This window comes from Giraffa tippelskirchi, chromosome 2, assembly GCF_054371585.1.
Source record: "Giraffa tippelskirchi isolate mGirTip1 chromosome 2, T2T-mGirTip1v1.2.pri, whole genome shotgun sequence".
NCBI classification, from domain to species: Eukaryota; Metazoa; Chordata; class Mammalia; order Artiodactyla; family Giraffidae; genus Giraffa; species Giraffa tippelskirchi.
This window is the reverse complement of record NC_137276.1, coordinates 65,123,894-65,141,779: the sequence shown is the minus strand read 5'-3', so window position 1 is coordinate 65,141,779 and position 17,886 is coordinate 65,123,894. Positions and strand designations below refer to the sequence as shown.

General features: G+C 49.2%; 1 protein-coding gene across 1 annotated transcript in view; it reads left to right on the top strand.

The window, feature by feature from the left end:
* The first annotated feature begins 3,214 nt into the window (after positions 1–3,214).
* Positions 3,215–17,886, top strand: part of CDH23 (cadherin related 23) — a 434,929-nt gene continuing 420,257 nt past the window's right edge. The window contains exon 1 of the mRNA XM_081567063.1: positions 3,215–3,642. The gene's annotated coding sequence lies outside the window, so the exon portion shown is untranslated. The remainder of the gene's footprint in view (positions 3,643–17,886) is intronic.

Genomic DNA, 17,886 nt, shown 5'->3' with positions numbered 1-17,886 from the left:
GTCAGCCAAAGAGAGGTGCTGGAGGAGGCCATAGCTGGGGGAGAGAAGCCAAGGTGTCTCTTCTTCATCCTTGACCTTAAGCAGTGTCTCTGGTAGTAACTGTGTCTCTGGTTCCCACCTGCCAGCTCCACTGTGCTCCCATCTTGTGCTGTGTGACCCTGATCCTGGTGACTGCTTCCTCTCTTCATCCCTCCAGCCTAGAGTGGGCAGCAGCTTTCTGCTGTTGCTGAACTGAGTCACCTCATCATCCCCTATTTGAATTCTCAGCTCTTCCATCACTATGTGACCACAGTTGCTTTCAATCCCCTACTACACACTCAAAGCAATTCTGTGGGCGGGCTGCACTCAGACAGACACCCCAGTTCCTAGCACGGTGCTTGGCACAGAGCAGGCACTTGACAAATGCTTGTGGAATAAAAGTGGCTGCCGAAGAGTTTCTATGAACAGAAGTATGATGCCCACATTGGAGGAGGTGAATTCAGCTGAATTCAGTGCAGTTTTTGTTCACTTGTAAAATGACTGCAGAAAGCTTGAGGAGTCATAGTTTGAGAGAGAAGGTGGCAAACCAGAAAGAAAGAAGGTTTTAGGATTGGAGAAGCTTTGAAGAGCACCTCTTCTAGTAGTTTCATTTTATGAATGAGGAACAGGAGTCTTCAGAGAAGTCATGTCTAGGTCAAAACCAGTTAGAGAACAGTCTGAAATTCAGAAGCCAAATCTCCCAACTCCTGGTTCCATCACCATCTGAAACTGTGACTCCCTGAGACCTGTCAGACCACATCTCCAGCCCTGTCCTTTGTCCTCAGGCCCCAGACTTATGTGTCCAATGGCCTCCCTGCCCTCCCCACTCGGTCACTGCAATGGCCTCTCACACTCTACCCACCCTGGCGGGGGGTGGGGGGGCTCTTGCTCCTCTCCCCTTTTGATTCTCTTCCCTTGCTCCCCATCTCAGGGAATAGCACCCTGTCCATTTATTTCCGCAAGCCAGTAACCTGGGGTCTCCATGACATTTCCCTCTCTCTCCCCCCAGCATCACTCCGTCTCCCAGGTCTGTAGATTTTTTACCTCCTGAATATCCCTTCCCTCTATTTCTACATCACCTCCCTAGGCCAGGACTCTGATACCTGGACAGCTGAGATAGCTTACAGAGATGTGAGCTCTGGGAGGTAGGGGTGGGGGTGGGGGAAGGGGGGATTTGTGTGCATACATTTCTGTGTGTGTTTTATTCACTTATGTATCCCAGTGTCAAGACTCCCAGGGGTTAGCAACTTTTTTGTAAAGGGCCAGATAGTAAATATCTTAGGTTTTGCAGACTGGAGAATCTCTGTTGCAACTCCTTAACTCTGCAGTTTTACTGCGAAAGGAGCCATAACCCAATGGGCATGTCTATGTTCTGCTAAAACTCTCTGTACAAAAATGGGGGGCCAGATGGATTGGGTCTGAAATGTGCGGTTTGTTCCTGGTTGAGAACTCCCTGGCACACAGTAGATGGTAAGTAAATATTTCTAACTGAAGAAAGATGCTCTCATCATCTATCACCTCCCAATCAATTCCCTGTTTTTCCTATTTTCATGACACTCCCACCCCTCAACCTCCATCCCAACCATCTACTTCAAAGCTTCCACTCCTAGGATAGAGATCAAACCCTGATTAAGCCAACAGGCTCTGTATGTCTGGGCCCGGCTCCCACTGTGGCTTTGAACTTATTGACCTCCTCACCCTTTGCAGTGCTCCAGCCCCTCTATACTTCTTTCACTTCCTTATGTATACCAGTTCCTTCCCACCATGGGGCCTTTGCACATGCTGTTTCTTCTGCCTAAAACCCACTCTCTCTCTCCCCATCGTGCATCCCTCAGATCTCAACTCAGTGTTATCTCCTCCAAGAAGTCTTCCCTGGTCCCCTAGGCCAGGTACCATTAAAATATTCCTCTTCCTAGCACCAATTCTGACTGTAATTTTACCTGATTATGTGTTGCATTGACTGTTTTTCCTGTTAGAGAAGCTCTACAAGGTACAAAGACCAAGCCTATTTCTTCCTCTGTCACATCCCCAGAACCTATTTCAGTTAGCTAGCATACAGTAGCAATAATGCGTAAATGGTAAAGAACAGGAGCTTTGGAAGCAGGCAGATTCTAGTTTCAGTATCTGATTCCACCACATGGGTAACTAACGCACCTCCCTAAAGCCCGTTTTATTTCGGTAAAACCACGCTAATGACACACGTACCAGAAAAGCTGTGTTGCGATTAGAATGAAGTCAGGCCAAAAGTCTCAGCCCAGAGCCTGACTCCAGGCAGCTATTGTCAATACGCTGATACAGGTCCAGACATCCAGTCATATGATAAATGGTTAAAAGAATTCAGAATGTTTAGCCCTGGGAGGTAAAGATCAAGGTCAGGGAATGACCATCTTCAGCTATGCCAGTATACACTCTTCCTGCTTCCAGCTGTCTGGAAAAGTCATGAAGTCTCCATCCTTAAGTTTGTGCAAAAAGAAGCTGGGAGACCCTTATTCAGGTGTGCACCCTGCATGGGTGACGGTGCTCAGGTGACATCACGGGTTTCTTCTAATTCGGGGCCCCTCATTTGTAAGCAACTGGGGACATTTTCAGTTTTGATTGATGGAGAGGGCACAGATGGGAGAGCATGAGTGGGGTAGGCAAAGGCAGCTGGTTGAGCCAACACAGCTAAGTGGTCCCAAAGACTAGAGGGACAGCCCCGCTCGGCGCTCAGCGCGACTTTGGGAGCAGAGAGGGGGCGCTTAAAGCCAACAGATGGCGCAGGCTTACCTAGACCCCGGCACCCGTTCCTTCTGGCTTCCCGGGAGCGTTTCCCCGTTCCGCCCGAGGCCAGCCTGGCCCCCACCCCTCTGCGGGACAGTGGGCGGCCCTGCGGAGCACGGCTCCCGCGTGCACCTGGGGCCGCTTTCTCCGGCTGCCTCCTCGCCCCTTTGGGGGATTCGTCGAGTTGCCACAGCAGCCGGTGCCATGACATCGGCAGAGGGCAGCTTCGCCAGCACTGAAATATTCATGCCCTAAGCGCCTGGCCCCGGTCTCGCGCCGCTCCCGGGGGTCCGAGCGGGGTCAGAGGTGGGGAGCTCAGGGATCCTGGCGCCCACCGTGGTGGGAGGGTGGGCGGCGGGGCGCGGCGGGGCAGGCAGGGGCTGGGCGAGGCGGGAGGTGAGGGAGGGAGCGTCAGGAGGCGGGGTCTGGGTGGCGGGGGCCGAGCAGGGCGGAGGAAGCGAGGGAAAGTTGATCGCGGACTTGAGCCGCGGCAGCGGCTCCGGAAAGAGGGGCGCAGGCTGCGGACGCGATGCTTGGTGAGAAGACGCGTCCGACGGCTGCGGGGCGCTGATCCCGGCGGGGCGCGGCGGTCCGGCCCCGGGCATGGGGCGCCGGGGTGCCGGGCTTCGGGACGACTGTGGCGCGCCTCGTCTGAGCCCGCAGCGCGCCTGAAGTTGAGGCCGGCAAGCGGCCAACAGCGAGCGGACGGCCGAAGGGGACCCAGGCGCGGCCAGCGCGCGGCGGATGAGCCTTCGCACCGGCGGCGAGACGCGGCGGTGGTCAGGACTCGAGCAGGCGGCCTTCCGGGGCTGATCCAGCGGAGAGCAGAGCCCAAGGCGCGGCGCCGCTCCGCACACGCACACGGTACCAAGAGCCACGCACCGCCCCTTCCTTCCCCGCTTCCCTCGCCTTCTCCGAGCCGTTCACTCGCCACGCGGTGGGAAAGTTGAAACCGTGGGGTCGCGACCGTAGCCGCCGAACCACTTGTTCTCGGCACGGCCATCGCCCTCGGCGGGCGCCCGGGGCCTCCTTCCATCCCCGGCTCCCAGCCAGCATCCTGCGTCCCACTCCTAGCCCGCGGCTGGACACGCGGCAACTTTGATTCCTGGCAACTCGAATTCCCTCCGCGTTGGCCTTGGGAGGAAAGGCACTCCACTTCCCACCCCGCTTCCTGGACCTGGGAACGTTCGTGCGCTTTGCTCTCCGCGCCTCAGAGAGGGTCTGGGTCTAGGGTGGGGAGAATTTCGAGGGCAAAGAGGGCGTTGGGGTCCGATCTCGTCTCCTTCTGCGCTCTGGATTCCCCCTTTGGACAGTGGAGATGGGGTGGGGCACAACCCCACCGCGGGTAGGCGTCGGCACTGGAGGGACCTAAAGTCACGTAGCTCTCCCCTCCCCTCATCACCTCTCTGTGCCCGCCAGAGACCCCGGAGGACTCCTGCATTCTCCCCGCTCTGGGCCGGCTATATGGGAAGACGCACCCCTGGAGGAGCAGGGAGCCTGTGCGGCTCGTGCTTTGCCTTCCCCGGCCACCGGCAGTGCTGGTTGTCCCCAGGGGCTTGCGCTCAGGAACGCAGCCCCTGTCTTCCCTGCAGGTCAGCCCGGGACTCCTGCAGAACCCGTGCGTGCACTGAGTGCTTTCCTTTCCCGCGGAGCCAGCAGCTAGAGCCGCTACCTCCGTGCCTCTGGCCGAGATCCTGTGCCCTCGCCGCCGGCCACCGCCCCCTGTGACCCTAACCCGCAGCCCTTGTGCAGTCAGCAGCCCACTAGGGGCAAATTAGCCTTTCCTGGGTAGTAGCACGCCCCACCCTCCCGAGTAATATAGAGAGCAGTGCCTGCCTCTTTTTTCATAGTTTGCCCTCTCAGACCAGAGAAAGCATTGACCCTTACCTTTCAGCCCCTTAGCAAGTACCACCACCCCAATTTGGAATGGATTTTGAAATAAGCTGGGGAGGCACAGGGGGGGTGTGTGTGTGTGTTGGGTGGAGTCAGACAGTTGCCTAGGGGAGAATCAAGCTACCCAGGGTGGGGTGGGCTGGAAAAGCCTGGCTGGGGCCAAGAAGAGAGGTGCTGATGAGTCAGCCTATTTGTGGGGGAGACCAGGCTTGGAGTTAATGTTTGGTTCATGGTGCAGGGGTAGGCGCACTGCGGTCAGCACCTATGAGGGTGGTCAGCACCTATGAGTCTGGGTGATCAGATGTCACTCTGCGGGTGGAGTGGAGGAGGAGGAGGAGGCCCCTTAGCTGGGGGAACTGGGATGCTTGGTGCTGTCGGGGGAGAGTGGGAATGCAGAGTGGCTGAATGGCAGAGAGGGAGAGTACCCTGTGGGCTGGAAAGGTGACACTACAGAAGTGACTGGTGTGAACCAGGTGGCTCTGCTCTGGATGGTGGAGAGCTTCAAGAGTGTGTGAGATGCCCAGAGCTGACTGACATCCTGGCCTCCTCTGGGCTGAGTCCCAATATACACGTCTGTCTCCACCTTCTTGAACCCCCCTCCCCCCCAAAAAACGCTGGGCTTCTCACATCAGCTTACCAAAGAGGTTAATTTGAGGGTTATGATTGTGAATGGTCCTGGTTGCCTCCCAGGTATTTCCTCTGCCCAGCAAGCAACCTTACCTGCAAACTCACCATTTGAGGTTCGTTTCTTTGAGCTTAATGTTTTGAAGGGCGCCTTTCTGAAGCCCTAATTTAAAATGCACATACTTCTGGGAGGTGAAGGTCTAGTAGAACCTTGCTACTCTGAGTGTGGCCTGTGGACCTGCAGTATCAGCATCACCTGGGAGCTTGTTAGAAAAGTAGACTCTTGCACCCCACCCCTGACCTCTTGAATCAGAATCTGTATTTGACAAGATCCTTGAGAGGTTTGTTTTATCAGTAAAGTTTGAGAAGCCCTGGTCCACAGTACCTTCTCAGAAATGAGCATTTCACAGCCCCTTGGTGAAAGAGTGTCAAAAAGGTCACTGTCATTGGATAAGAATGAAGGTTTGAGAATGAGATTGAGACTGGAACTTCTTTTCCTGGACATTTATGGTAGGGTTGGATTAATTGTCCACTGTTGGCTCCTTGAGGATATTCCCTGATAGTGCCAGGAGAATATCTGTGTTTTGGGCATCTTTAGACAGATTCAAGTAGCAGCTCAGTTTTCTGTGTAATTAAAACACTGCCATGTGTGCTGCATATGGGCCAGTAGGAAGTGGGCAGAAGGGGCAGGGTTTTTGGAAGCTGGATAAACTGCTCTGCCTCTAGGAGGCCTGGGGATGGATAGATACTGTCCCTTAAGGAGAAAGAATTAAGGAACTGTCCTTCACTTTATCTGTCCCTCCCAAATGAATGGAATGACCCACCAATCACACCTCTCCGTGGTCTTCAGGATTTATGCAGAGGGAGCTGCAGAAATGCTAATTTAGGGCAGTCAGCAGAGGAGAGGATACCAGCCAAGCTCCACTTTTAATTACCCCTGTCACCAGCCCAGGCTGGACACCCCATTTCTTCCACCCGGTGTCCTGGGAGGTTCCTAGGCCCAAGAAACAGGATGATTCCAAGGCACAGTGCAAGTCACCATCCATTGTCCTCTGGAGGAATAATGGTGACCCTGCCACTAGCAAGGCTGGCCTGAGACTGGGGATCTGAGGACTTTAGAGCCTTGGTGGGGCCAACGGTATCACAGGTGAAAGATTATGGCATGACTCATGCACCCTAGACCTACTTAAAGAGGACTGTGCTTCCCTTTTTGCCAGGGGGCAGAGTGGCTGGGGGAGCTGTGGGAGAACGTGGGTTGGCATGGTCATGGAACTAACAGACAGTGACACTCATGTGAAAGATACCTTCATCCGTGAGTTCAAAAACAACTTGGTCAATAGAAGTCTTACTGTTTCCTAGAACCCTCAGGTTTTAAACAAAATTCATTGTTTTAAAACGTGAAGGTGATTTCTTTTAGCAAATTAATTTAACTGCCTTTATTCATTTTTTAAAAATTTATTTTCAAGCCTTGATTTGAGTTTTTCTTGGCCCCAGGTAATCCTATTTGTCCATTTAATTGGTGCGCAAAGTTATTTGTGAGTTGGACCCTGCTGGATGGGTTATTTCAGAATGGGGTTATTTTGCCTCCAGTGGAAGAGAAGTGGGGAGGGGAACAGGCTCTTCTGTGCTCCAGCCTCCTGCACCAGTGTGGACAGTATCATGAGTCAGGTGGGTGGGAGGGGTGGTTAACTCCCTAGCTGTGCCTTCCTCACTCACGGCCCTAACGTAGCAATTTGCCCTACTCTGCAGTGGTCTGGTCTCTCACTAGACCATGAGCTCCTTCAGCATGAGCTCTATCTTATTCCTCCTTGTATCCTCAGGGACCAATGCTTAATCACTGTCCATTGACTCAGTGGCTATTACATTGGCATCTGGTATGCCTATAACCGGTTTTAACCATTCACATGGATTCCTTTCAGATTGGGCAGCTAGTGCTCATCTTGCTGTATCCTGGGCTCTAGGCAAATGCCTTTGGAGTAGAGGCACAAACTCACGCGCCTAGAGGGGCTGGGAAGCTGACAAGAGAGTAAAGCAGCATCAAATGTAAGACGATAGGGCATGGTGGGAACTGTGGAGAATAGAAAAGCACAGGCTCCAAGTAAAAGGCACAACTGTAGGCAAAACCCACCTATATGACAGAAGTCAGAATCATGGTTACTCCAGGGTGTGATGACTAGGGCTCAAGGGTTGCTTTTGGAGTGCTGGAAATTTCCATATCTTGATCTGACTATCTACAAGAGTGGTGAGTGGTCATTTGTGCAGAAGAGTCAATTCAGAAGAATTAGAGCATTTATGGAGATAAATAGAAGCATATTTATTTTGGTTCAATATGAAAATAGCTTTATTGAATTCCATAAGGCAGACAATGCATACTCTTACCAACGCTATTGACTAGAAGGGTGTCAGTGAGAAACTTGGCATATTTAAGAAGTAGCCACATGGAGATAGCTTTCTAGTCTTTCATTGTGAAATGTAATCTGGTTCTGTCCCGGGGAGTGGTACGGGCTGCTGCTGCTGCTTCTTTCTGGCTGTGTATTTGGGTCTCAGCGATCATGCTCCTGGGGCTCTATCTCCCTTCAGCAGTGACAGTCTGAGATGCTCCGTGTATTGTTGGGCGCTCGGGGCTATCAGACGTCTGTCCCCAGCCCCAGGGGCCTCAGGCAGTGACACTGAGAGTGACACAGCAGGCTCAGGCTTAGCGTTTGTAGTTTTGATCTTTCCTTTGCATAGTCTAACAGCTCATGCAAGAGTTGGTTATTATTATGATCATAAACCTGTTCCCTTCTTGATTTTTGTGAGGCAGCTTGGAGGCAGATAGAGCTTCCACTCCTGAGCTAAGGCTAAGGCCTTGCCCAGGCCTTAGTTTTCTCAGTGGTTGAATGGGAATAATTTCCAATTACACTGTAGGCTTTCTGTCAGCATTAATAAGAAGAAAACTCTACAGAAAGCCTTTTGTGCAGGGCCTGGCACATGGTACACATGCAGAATGTGGTAGCATTTTTATTATCCCTTTTCGATTCAGTCATGTGTTAGGCACATTGTATTTCAGCAAAGAGGTGAAACCTCCCCTTATTTTGAGAGTTGGACAATCTATAAGTTCTAAAATTGAATTCTGCCTGAGAATTTATGCATGTGTGGTTGTGGTTTTTCATTTTGCATTAATTATTAGCAACATTAAAAAATGGCATTTTCGTAATAAAGAGCTAGATTTCTGGCATTTCTGGCCAGAACAGGCAACATTGGGTCTGTGTTCCCAATTGACAGTAATTGGTTGGGGCTGAGTTGCAGCCACCCCCTTTTATTTATTTGTATTTTTATTTAAAAAATGCCCTGAGGATTATATACATACAATAAAGGAAACAGATCTTAAATGAAAGCGACGGGTTTTTGCATATGTGTGCATGTGTGTAACCCCAGCTGGATCTGATGCATCCTTGGTGGCTTGACGAGGCTCCCTCAGGCCCCCTCCTGCTCTTTTTTTGTGTGTGTATGATACTCTTATTTTACATAACAGCATATTACAATCAAATAATGTAATTACAGAGTTTTCTATAGCATTATTTTTAGTGACTGTTTAATTTTGCGTTACATTCATTGAAGTAACCACTATTAGGATTTTGCTCTGACTTCTGTCAACATGTGAATTTTACAGGTATGCTTATAGCCTTCATTTCTCCTCTGTCTCCACCATTCCCTGTTGTCTCATATCTGACCCCATTTATTTACACTACATCCTGGCCCCTTTAGCCATTTGAGTTTGTGACATCTATGCCAAAGGCTAGAAGAGTCCTTAGAAACTAGCTGGATGTACCATGTCCCACATTACAGGTGCAGAAACTGAGGCTCACAGTCAGGGAGTGGGCTTCTTCTAGACCCTCTCCTGGGGTGAGGTGGGCCTGGGCAGTGCCTAATCAAGGGCAGAGCCCGGCTACTTCCACCCCAGCATGAGGCCAGGCAGACCGTCATCTCTTGGTCCCTGGCAGCCAGGGCCTGACCCTGCAATCACAGTCACCCAGAGCCTCCCGCAGGCTGATCAACCTAACAGGGAAGGAGTCCTTCCTCAAGATGTATCTTCCCTAGGACAGGCTGTTAGCAGCGCTGCCTTCCTCTTTAAAGGCCATGCTCCATTTGGAGAGGACCTGCAATGCCATTTGTGACAAGGGCCCTGTGTACCACCTTGATTGTGTCTGTTTCTAAAAGGAAGGCTGTAATTTGGGAGCCAGTGAAATCAAGGGAGGGAAGTGGAGGAGAGCATGAGAGAGAGAGAAAGGGAGGGAAGGGAGAGAAAACAAAAGGGGTGGCTGGGACTATGTCTGGGTCTTCATTTGTAGTGCTGGTCCTGCCCCCCCAAAATGCTGGCTTTTCCTGGCTTCCTTGGGGCTCAGTCAGGGTGTGCTGGATCCCTCCAAGGGCTTCCCGTTAGCTCTGCCCCTCTTCTGTTCTTTGCTACAGAGATAAGAGACTTGTCATCCTGCCCCGGGGTTACCCAGGGCTTCACTCTCCAGTCCTCTGCATCCCTTCTCTGGCTCTCACCTGCCCTTGCCCTGGGAGGAGACTAATTTTGACCTTTTCTCCTGGGGCCAGAAGAGCTGCTATCTTCAGGGACCAGTGGTGACAGAACTCTAAACCAGGCCTCTCTCTGTCCCTTCTACAGAGGCCTGAGGCTTTGTCTTAGGAGAGGCGTGGGTAGACTGCCACAGGAAAACCAGCGTGTATTGAACAGTGGGGCAGGAGGTCCTTCCCTTGTGTTTTAGGGTCCCACATCCACTGTTGGGGAGACCTTTCATTTAGTCATTCGGTCAACCAATACTGAGCATCACCTGTGTACCAGGCTTATCTAGTGACTGGGGATTTATGCTGAGCATCTACAGTAGTGCTGTTCAATAGAAATACAATGCAAGCCACACATGCAAGTCACATACATAGTTTTAAATTTTCTGGTAGCTATTTTAAAAATTTGAAAGAAATAGATGAAATTATTTTTGATAATCTGTTTTATTTAACCCAGTGTATCCAAAATATTATCATTTAGCAGTAATCAATATAACAAACTTAATGAGATCTTTTACATTCTTTTCTTTTTAAATTAAGACTTTGGAATTTTGTGTGTGTTTCGCATTTATAGCACATCTCAGCTGGACTCAGCACATTTCAAGTGCCCATTGGCCATGTGTGGCTGGTGGCTACTGTACTGAACTGGGGGAGACATAATAAATACACACTCAAGACAATTACAGATGGTCATGGGAGCTACAGAGAAAACAGGATCATTGACATGCTAAAGGCGGAAGATAGAGTAGTTGGGGAAGGCTTCTTGGAGAATGGAAAGATGTGGTCTGTCTCCATGGATCTGAACCCTGGCAGGGTTGGGGAGAGGAGTGGACAGTGGGGAGGGGTCCACGTGTCCTCAGGTAGTCCCCCAGTATCCCACAGCACCTTGGTTACCAAGCATGGGATTAAATATCCCCTCTCCTTAGAAGACCCAAGTAGAGGGGGCCTGGAACTGCTGGCAGTGTTATAGAAAAGCACCTTATCTGTGTATGTGTGTGTGTGTGTGTCTCATTTTCTATGCATACTTTCTAAGAGAAAGATAAGGATTAAGTTCATCTTTCCACTGCTTTTTACACTTGGGAGTTTTCTAAGCAAGGAGGACATCGGCTTGGAAAGCTGAGGAAGTTGGGGCAACCCGGAGCAGTTGGGGGGATTGTGTCCTCTGGAGGAGAGGGTCTGGCCTGTCCAAAGTAGCGGGGCTTGGATGCCAGGGGGCTTTTGGTGCTTAGCAGATGTGAAGGCCCATTTTATTTTCTGCTGGACTGGGATGGGAGGAGGACTGGGAGGGGATCTTGGGGCTTGGAAGAAGTGCCATGGACAGAGCGCTCTGGGGCTGGGTAAATGCAGACCTTCCTTGCTGTCTGGACTTTACCTGACTGACCTGGGCCAGGGTGAACATTCAGATGGCCACAACATCCAGTCTGTCTGGGCAGCTGTGTAAGAGAGTCAGGCTGGCTATGAAGACACTGGGCAAATTGCACATGCTCGCCCCATATAAAGGGGCACCACTGCTACGGTTTTTGCCTGTGGTTATAAAGCAGCATGCAGGATAAGTGTGGTTAGACACTTCGACGTCTCAAAATTCTCTGGAAATCTAGATTTAAAAACTACAAAATTGTATTTCAAATGTTAGCGACCAATTCAAGTATTTAAAAACACTGTGAACCCAGTCATTCATTGGTCAAATTTTTATTGAGCCCCTACTGTGTGCCAGACACTGTTTTAGGCCTCTGGGGTCTGTCAGTGGCTCCCAGTTCAGTTTATTTCAGTCTCTCAGTCATGTCCGACTCTTTGCGACCCCATGGACTGCAGCACGCCAGGCCTCCCTGTCCATCACCAACTCCCGGAGTTTACTTAAACTCGTGTCCATTGAGTCGGTGATGCTGCACCCTTGTGTAATATATATTGTTGGGAAAGGCCCTCAGGTAAGCTGCATGTAGCCCACAGATGGCCAGTTGATATATGATCTTTGTCATAAACATAGAGTTTCAGGGATGAAAATAATATCAGGAAGAATTTATTAAACACTTATTGTGTGACAACCCCTGGGCTTGGCACTTCGTATAAAACCCTTTGCTTAGTCCTGACAACAACCAAATGAGACAGGGACTTCTGTTGGTTGTAGTTTACAGATGAGAAGTCAGGCACAGAGAGGTGAAGCAATTTACCCAGAGTCACTGAGTTAGCAGGCAGTGGGGTGTCATTTGACCCAAGGCAGTCTGAGTCCTTAATCCTTACATGTTCTTCTCATTGTACTGTACTTAGAGAGGGCTAGAGCCAGATCCCTGCTTAGACAGATGGAAACTGAGTCCGGAAAGGACAAGTGAGCCCCGCTGGGTCTGCACAAAGGCAGTGACAGGTATGGACTTCCAATCCAGGCCTGTCAGGTGTGTTTATTGCCATGTGGGCTTTACCTGTGATTGACTCTGCCCTGGGGTTGGACATTCAGGTGCCTAGAGCACCCAGGCATTTAATAGCAGGGCTGGGCAGTGACTTAACCTCCATGGGAGTAAATGAGGGGGACAGCTTACCAGCTTAGACTACAGGTCATCTGCCTGGATCAGGTTGCCCCATGTGGGAAGGCCAGGTATGTCAGTGCTCTCTGCTCTTGCCTAGACTGGAGACCCCAGCCTGACCTCAGCTCTCTCCCCTGTAAAAACAGGGGGGTCGAGTGCAATGACTCTTGTGGTTTAATCTCTGCCCCACACCTTCCCTCTGCTGTTGGCCAGGCTTGCTGGTGAACTGCCCTTAGTATTTCTGGCCAAACTTTAATCCTGGTCTGGACTCTGGGTCCTGACCTGAGTGACTAGAGGACCATGGATTCATCTTGTAGTTTCCTTGTGTTGCTGTACCTATGGTAACCATGAGGCAGAGGAATATGTGTGAACAGTGAAGAAAGATGCCCCTGGCAGGCTTGGGAAGATTGCGTGACAGTTCTTACATTGGCTCAAGTGCTTTCATCTTCTGAGCTACAGTACTCTCAGTAGGAGGAAAAACCCTTCTGACCAATCCCCTTGATTTGGGGAGGAACGGGCTCTTGTGAGATATAGGAAGGTACTTGGCTAAATGAATTGTGATATATAGACAGCTCAGTAAATAAATGTTTTTGAGTTATAATTATGCATTAATGACTTGAACTATGCAGGATTTACAAGAGAGATGCAGATAGATATGTAAATATCACAAACACCTCTAAATTCCAACAGCAGTGTCTTTAAATGGCTTGATGGCTTATGTCCACTCCAGCAACTTGACACCCCTTTTCAGGGAAAGTGTGTGAGTCAACAAATCAAGGGACTACTGTTTGCGGGCACTGTGCAAGGCACAGAAAGTCCAAGAGCTTTCACAACTATTCAGAGTACCATATTTGGGCCAGTCAATCTGATGTGTGTGTGTGTGAGAGAGAGAGAGAGAGAGAGAGAGACAGAGCTCCTTATAGCCCCCTTTGGAAACTTCAGCATCTCATGCCTGCTCAGCTAAAGTTTTCCTTCTCTGCTCTTCCTCACCGAACCCAAAGCTCTCCCCTTCACCCGAAGTGCGGTGTGTGACAGCTGGGGCCCGAGTTAGCACAGGGATGGCTGCGTCCTGGGAAAGAGACAGGAAGGGCACGGTGTAAAGAGTGGGGGTTGCCGCAGGCTAGACCTGCCAGGTTGGCTGATCTGCCAAGCCGGGCCTGAGGGCTGTTGGAAACTGGAGCTCGGGCCGGAAGAAGGGAGCCCATGAATAATACAGCGGGAGGGAGGCTGTTAACTAGGTGACCTCGTTGCACCTGCGTGTTTCACAGCTTCCTGGGGAGCCGCCACGGGGTGGGGGCGGGGCAGGGTGTCAGGCGAGGGCAGAGGGGAGAGGGAAAGGCCCAGTGGAGAAACAGCGTCTTCGTTTTCCTTCCCCCTCTCCTTTCAGCTCTCCAGCTCAGAAGTTCTTTGTACTAACAGCTCCTTCTCCTGGTTTTGACCCGGCTGGCGCTGGCCATGTGCGCCGGCGCATGCGTGCTCGGGAGCGAGCGTAGGCGCGCGGGCGTGGACGTGGACGCGTGCGTGTACTCACACAGGTGTGCTGGTCACCCACGTGTTCCTGAGCAGAGGCGGAATGTGAGGCTGGGCCTTCTCCGGTGCCCTGCCTCTTAGGGCTGCTTTCCGGGTCTGTTTGCTGAACCTGCTCCTAGCTTCTGGCCCTGATGTGCTGTGTCACCTTTGTCAAGGTGGCCCGCTCTCTGGGTCATTTCTGGCCGCCATGGACAATACAGACTCCCGGGCCAGGACGGTGTGGCGTCCCAAGGTTTCAGCCTCTGACAAGGGAAGCACCGTTTGATGTAAGTTGGGGGTCGGTAGCCCTGACTTTCTCTTCTAATGCTGTGGGGTGTGTCATTTTTAAGTGTTTGTCACCGGAGCCCGTTTACAGACCTGGCACAGAGGAGCCTCCCTAGCTCGCATAGCTCCCGGTGAAGCTAAGAAAGTCTCTGGGCAGACATGGGGGCCGTTTTAGGACCAAGCAGAAGGAAATGAGCTTGAACTGCAGCAGGAGAGCAGAAGGGCAGACCCGAGGAGAAGCTGGTTGAACAGTGTGTGGGGTGAGGGGCAGAGGAAGAGGTGAGATGCTGTAGTCCATTCCCAGAGGAGACCAACTTTACCTGACTTTTACCTTCTGAGGAGCTGTTTCCAGACCCCTGGCCTGGGGGTGGGAAGCAGAGGGCTCCTGGCCAATACCTGGGGCCAGAGCAGCAGCCCTGGCCTGCACCTCCTCTTTGGTCCTGAGTGCTGTCAGCAAGGACCTGGCCCCTGAGGAAGTCTCAGGCCCTCCTCCTCAGGGCTGGAAAGGGACTTTCCTCCAAAGCCACACTATGGCCTTAGCCTGCTTCCTCAGACTTAGGAGCCCGGGCCCAGTGACCTAGGCCTTCCAGCTGCCCTCTGAAAACTAGGCCTTTAAGGGGTGGTACCGCAAGGAAGGGGACAAAAAAAAAAAAAGAGGTGGTACACCTCCATATACACACATTTCTCTGCACAGACTCGTAGACACATTTGCCTACCTGGACATTATGGGGAGCACCTCCTTCTTTGTGTCTGGTCTGGGTGTGTGTGGCCAGAGCTACAAGCACCAGGCTTCATCTTCGGGCCGATTGCTTAAACCAGGAGAGTATTTCTATCTCTGAGCCAGACCATCCAGGTTCAAATCCTAGCTCTTCCAATGATTAGTTGTGTGACCTTCGGCGCTTGAATCATTCTATTCTTTAGTTTTCTCATCTAGAAAATCAGGATAGTAATAGAACCTACCTAAATGGGTTATTGGGAGAATTAAACAAGTTATTGCCTGTAAAGTGCTTAGAAAATATGCTTGCCATATAGTACATGCTCAAGAAATGCTACTGTTAGTTACTTGTAGGTTACTGTTAAACTTTTATGCTACTGTTACTCTTAGCTCCTTCGTTTTGGAAATTCAGTCTTGCAGGCTACCTGAGGGTGCCAGGAGTAGCTATTATACCTATGAGAAGAGCTTTGTGGGTTCAAAAGAGGTGGGGGCGGCATCTGGGTTGGGATGAGAGGGCAGTCTTGGAAGGCTTCATGGAGGAAGAGGTGCCCTTGCTGAGAGGCTGTGGCTTTTCTCTGTGCCCACTGGCACTGTACTCCCACGGTAGAAGGGCAAGAAGAGAGGCAGGCAGTTCAGTGGTTAGTAGCATTAATGTTGCTCCCAGGTCAACTGGAATATTTTTAGTCAGCTTTTTAACTGAAGTATAACACTTATGAAAAAGGGTGCAAATAATACACGTACAGCTTGAATTATCACAAAGTGGCCACTCCCCTGTAACTGCCGTGCAAACCAAGAAAAAAGAAATTAACTGAAGCATTTCTGTCATTAGCCAAAGGTAACTTCTATCCTGGCTTCTGATAGCATGCATTCATTTTTGTCTATATTGAACTTCATAGAAATTCAGTCATACACTATTTTCTCTTGGCGATGTTTTCTTCTACTCAACTTATTTGTGAGGTTCATCATGCTGTGTATAGTTACATTTGTTTGTTCTCATTACTGTATAAGTTTCCATTGTGTGAGTATACCACAGTTTATCCATTCTATTGTTGTTGGACAATGGAGTTACTTCTGGGTTCTGGCTATCATGGAAAAGTCTGTTAGGATCATTTGTTATGTGTCTTTTGGTGTACGTATGTGTGTGTATAATATATATACATATGTGATTCTTTTGGGTCTATCTGACTGTCCTTTCGGAGAAGGCAATGGTACCCCACTCCAGTACTCTTGCCTGGAAAATCCCATGGACGGAGGAGCCTAGTAGGCTGCAGTCTATGGGGTCGCTAGGGGTCGGACACGACTGAGCGGCTTCACTTTCACTTTTCACTTTCATGCATTGGAGAAGGAAATGGCAGCCCACTCCAGTATTCTAGCCTGGAGAATCCCAGGGATGGGGGAGCCCGGTGGGCTGCCGTCTATGGGGTCGCACAGAGTCGGACACGACTGAAGCGACTTAGCAGCATCAGCAGCAGGCTGTCCTTTTAGCAATACAAATGCTATAATTACTAGCTTTATGTATCTAGTCGTATAAATTTTCTAGCTTTATTCTTCATTTTGGCTCTTTGCATTTCTGTATGAATTTAGAATCAACTTTTGAAATTCCACAAAGACTCTGCTGAGATTTGATTGAGACTGTATCAACAATATGTAGATCTGTTTGAGGAAAATTGACATCTTTATAATACTGAATTTCTGATCCATGAACAAAATATACTCCTCCATTTTACTAGGTCTTAATAAATTTCTTTCAAGAATGTGTCTTAGTTGTCTGTGTAGAGGTCTTATGGCTTCTCTGGTGGCTCAGTGGTAAAGAACCTGCCTGCAGTGCAGGAGACACAGTTTTGATCCCTGGGTCGGGAAGATCCCCTGCAGGAAGGCATGGCAACCCACTCCAGTATTCTTGCTGGGAAAATCCTATGTACAGAGAAGCCTGGTGGGCTACAGTCCATGGAGTCACAAAGAGTCATACATGACTGAAGTGACTGAGCATGTAGAGGCCTTATACTTCTTTCATTAGATTGATTTCTATGTGTTTTATGCTTTTGATACTATTACAAGTGATATTTAAAGGTTTTTTCATTTCTAATTATTTGTTTCTGGCATATAGAAGTACCATTGATTTTTAAAATATTGACCTGTATCCAACAATCTTTGTTAAATTTACTTATTATACCCAATAGTTTGTCTATAGAATCTTTGATTTTTTTTAACCTGTGCAATCATGTTTTCAATGAATAATAACAATTTTATATCTTCCTTTCCAATATTTGTGTATTTTTTCTTGCCTTATTGCAATGGCTAAGTCTTCCAAAATAATATTGCATAGACATGGTGATAGTGGGCATCCTTATTTTGATTCTGGTATTGCAAAAACTTTCAATGTTTCACCGTTAAGTATGATGTTTGTGGTAAGTTTTTTGTAGATCTAGTTTATCACATTAGGAAAATGTTTCCATTTTTTTTTCAAACCTGTGGGAAAATGCATATAATATAAAATTTACCATTTTAAGTATACATTTCATTGGCATTAATAAAATTCACAATGTTGTACACACCATCACTATCCATTTCCAAACTTTTAATCATTTCAAACAAAAGCTCTGTAAACCCTGTAACCCATTGGACAATAACTTCCCATTTTCTCTCCTTCCAGGCCCTGGCAACCTCTGTTTTCTGTCTCTATAAATGTGCCTGTTTCTAGGTGTCTTATGTAAGTGGAGTCATATAATAATTGTAATTTGTGTCTGGCTTGTTTAGCGTGCTTTCAGGGTTCATTCATGTTTAGCGTGTCTCAGAATTCCTTTTTTTAAGGTGGAATGATAGCTAAATTGTATGCATATACCATATTTCATTTATCTATTCATCCGCTGATGTCATTTGGATTGTTTCTACTTTCTAGCTATTGTGAATAGTGCTGCTAAGAACATCGGTGTACAAATATCTGTTTGAGTCCATGCTTTCAGTTTGTTTGAGTATATATTTAGGAGTGAAATTATCATAAATAATTCTACATTT